The 3,961-nt window shown below is 42.0% G+C and overlaps 1 non-coding gene across 1 annotated transcript; it reads right to left on the bottom strand.

Moving 5' to 3' along the window:
* Nucleotides 1-753: 753 nt before the first annotated feature.
* Nucleotides 754-835, bottom strand: trnas-gcu (transfer RNA serine (anticodon GCU)). The gene has a single exon. It is a non-coding gene; the product is annotated as a tRNA-Ser (tRNA).
* Nucleotides 836-3,961: the final 3,126 nt, after the last annotated feature.

Raw genomic sequence — 3,961 nt, 5'->3', positions numbered from 1 at the left:
TTCCTGCACCATATGGACTGCATCAGTTCAAGAAGGCAGCTCTCCAAAACCTTCTCAACGGCAACAGGAATGGGTAATAAATGCTAGCCTTAACAGCGATACTCACACCCAAGAATGAATAAAAACCAAATCACTCTCCACAGATTCCCCACAATCTGGGCTTGGACATTTACTTCAGGAGCACAGAGCTTTATATCACTGCAACATGAGTTCCAATCTTCAGATTCTGTTCACTTTTCACATTATTTTCTACCAGTCCACTAGTTTTTATTAATTCAGTATTCGGGTCTCTGCTCCTCCGCCGTTTCTAACATCTCACCTCTTACAAAAAAACACTCTGATCTACCGTAGGTAGTAGATGACCCCTCATTTTAAACTCCATCTGCCAAAGCATTGCTCACTCACTTAATCTATCAAGAAGATTTGAAAATAAATTTCTTGCCAAAGGATAATTTTCGGCATCTGCTCCCTCGCCATTTGCTTTTTCCATTTGTCTTTCACTTGGTGCAAATCCAGAGAAAGTAAAGATGGAAGGAAGGAGGGGAGGAAAAATCCTGCTCCGTTTCGTGATCCCTATTTGATCTTCATTCCAGTGCAGTTTGGGTGAAGAATTCCAATTGTCTGTCTCAATTTTAATAAAGTATAACTCATTCTGGAATCACTGTCTGGACATTGACAAGAACAGGTTTCGAGGCTGACTTTGCACATAAACTCCACCAACACAAACAAAACACTGAACAGTTCATAAACTAACAACAAGAATGGGAATCGAACCCACGTGTGCAGAGCACAATGGATTAGCAGTCCATCGCCTTAACCTCTCTGCCACCTTGTCAGTTGCAGAGGTATAGCTGTCACCTTCAGCACAGTTTCTGGCTGTGCAGCCAGCTGTGTAATGATGGAAATATATCTTCTGTCAGTAAATGAAGTTGGGAATGGAGCGGTGTGAAACATTTCCAGACCATGTCCAACCCGTTTCTACTCAGTGTGAAAACCCACCACGGAAAGACTGGAACATACAATCATTTCATCACATCATGATTAACATCACTCAGACACCTGAACCATTAGGTCACTGACGAAGTCATGATGACCGAATTTCTCATGAAATGACAACTGAACCAACTGACTGGAAGAATTGCTTTAACTCCACATGATCGGCGAGGCACAGCCTCAGGCCGACTTGTCGGGTGGTGTAAACAGATATCACTGCTTCTGATCTTCACCAGAACAGAGAGTGAGATGTAACATTGATCATCAAACAGACTGTGAGAGAATACAACAGAATAAAACACATGGAGAGACACTGTGGAATAACAAATAGATTTGATTGGAATGTTGAAATTTTGATTGGAATGGATAAAACACCAGAAACAGCAGATTAAATTGGGATTCTCATCATTATATTGATCTGGAACAGAAAAGAGAAACTGATGGAAAGAAGAGAAGAAGGAAGAAAAGAAAGGATGGAACTGTTCAATTTTTTCAGTTTTTTCACTCGCCCAACAAAGCTGATAAAAAAAGTTGCAAATAACAGAGAATTTCACCAAAAATGGAGATTAAATGTTGCTGAAACCTTGGATCGAAGGATGCCCCAACAGATCAGCTGTTGAACTGTCTCCTCACTGGGGGATTTCAATCAGTGAGCAATATTATTCTCTACTTTTTTTGTTAATTGGTCCCAGAACTGTCACTTGGAATTAATATCTGTGTTCCGACTCCTGAATAATAAAATTGTGAGTTTCTCGATATTTTCTGGACACAGTTCCTGCTGAAAGAACTAAGAACTCTTTTCTAATTTACACAATGTCCTTGGTGCTGCTCTCTCTTCTCCCAAACTTCATCTCATGTGACTGTTACATCATCACTCTGACAGTGGGAGGGGTTGATCACACTATCTTCAGCATTAACCCTTTACATCCTTATACCACACTGTCTGTCCAAAAAAAATGTGTGGAGGGAACTTCCTTCATTAATCAAAACACCAACAGCAGCACAGTGGCGCAATGGTTAGCACCGCAGCCTCACAGCTCCAGCGACCAGGATTCAGTTCTGGGTACTGCCTGTGTGGAGTTTGCAAGTTCTCCCTGTGTCTGTGTGGGCTTCCGCCGGGTGCTCTGGTTTCTTTCCACCTCCAAAAGACTTGCAGGTTGATCGATAAATTGGCCATTGGAAATTGTGCCTTGTGTTGGTACGTGGTAGGAGAATGGTGGGGATGTGGCAGAGAATATGGGATTAATGTAGGATTAGTATAAATGGGTGGTTGCTGGTTGGCACAGACTCGGTGGGCCGAAGGGCCTGTTTCAGTGCTGTATCTCTAAATAAGAAAAGTAAAATAAAAGCTACCAGTCGTAAATCAACTCAAACCCATTAGAGAGATAGAGGGAGACTGTCAGAGAACTTCCTGCATCCAGTCCTGACCCTGTCACACTCAGCAGTTTCTCACCCAGACCCCACTCTCATCAACACTGAACATTGTTACCAAGACCCTTCAAATGCTGTTTATAAAAGGTAGAAAAATTCAAACTTCATCACAGCTAGATTGAATAGAACAAAGTTTAATATCTTCTCGTCGTCACTCGGTAACCACATGAGACAGTCCTTAAATCAGTAGCATAAATTATCAGCTGGAAGAATGTTTGTCATTGGGTTGAATCATTTCTGTGTGAGGAATGTTCCAGCATCATAAACCAGGGGAACGTGTTGACTGAGCCGTGTCTTCATCTCTTCTTGGCAGTTGGTCTGTTCACCCTTCATTCTGCTCTGATTCACTTTCCCAAAGCGGATCTACAGATTCTCAAATCTGGAGACTGGGTTTTCTTATTTGGTTCCTGTTGATTTTTCTTCCTCCTGAATGATCATATATTCCAAACTCGGATGAACCTTTCCCTGTGTCCCGGTCTCGGGTAAAAGCGACAAATAACGGCACCAACATTCTGAAACATACAACACGGTCACATTCTGCTTCAGTGAGATTAATGCTGAGGCAGTTTCCGTGTCGAATGCGATTGTGAACAAATTTCTCTCAAGGAAATTGTGAGTGATCAAGTATTTGCACTGAATTTCTGTGCAAGAAGGGACAGTTTCAAACAGCCATTCCCAAATCAATTCCTTCACAAAGACAAAGACTGTGCTGTCTTAACGTGTGACTCAACTTCACAAACAAATTTGAACTCGAAGTTCAGGAGAAGACAGAGATGTGAATGATTGACAGTGTAATCTTTAAATCATAACTTTCCGTTTCTTCGTTGAAGTGAGGCTCAACCCGAAGCCACTAGAGATCGCGGAAAGCTACAAACTTGGATCCAGAAATCAGAAAAGTAGTGAAACAGTTGGTGAGTACATTGTGACACTGAAGAATTTATCACCACATTGCAACATTGGCACATTCTTAGACCGCACATTATGAGACAGATTTGTGCTTATATTGGTGGATGAGGAAAGATACCAAACACACAAAATACCACATTTGAGCTAGTGTGCAAGATTGCTCTTTCCACGGAGAAAGCATCAAAGAATGCTCGTGAATTTCGTCCTATGCCAGTGACAGTAACACACTTCAGAGGAACTTAAACACACTGGTAAAATGGGCTTTCACACAACAGATAAAATTTTACACAGAGAATTGTGAAGTGATACAGTTTTGGAGGAAGAATGAGACAATGTACACCAATCTTTTTTGATCAAGGTTGGAAAAGGTTGCTCAGAGCAAACAGGACACTTGGCTTTATGAATAGAGGCATAGAGTAAAAGCAAATAAGTTATGCTAAACCTTTATAAAACAGTGGGGCTGAATGGCCTACTCCTGTACCGCCACAGAAAGCTTCCACTCCAGGCTCGGACACCCTCTTCAGGATCACTCTCCATACATCCCGCCACTCCACGCACGGATATCTCCCTCAGGATCAGATCACAGCTCCACAGTCCTGCCACATCCAGTCGTGAATGGTGGTGGATAATT

This window comes from Heterodontus francisci, unplaced genomic scaffold, assembly GCF_036365525.1.
Source record: "Heterodontus francisci isolate sHetFra1 unplaced genomic scaffold, sHetFra1.hap1 HAP1_SCAFFOLD_102, whole genome shotgun sequence".
In the NCBI taxonomy this organism is placed as follows: Eukaryota; Metazoa; Chordata; class Chondrichthyes; order Heterodontiformes; family Heterodontidae; genus Heterodontus; species Heterodontus francisci.
Note: the sequence above shows the minus strand (reverse complement) of the source record. Positions and strands in the feature narration are given on the sequence as shown.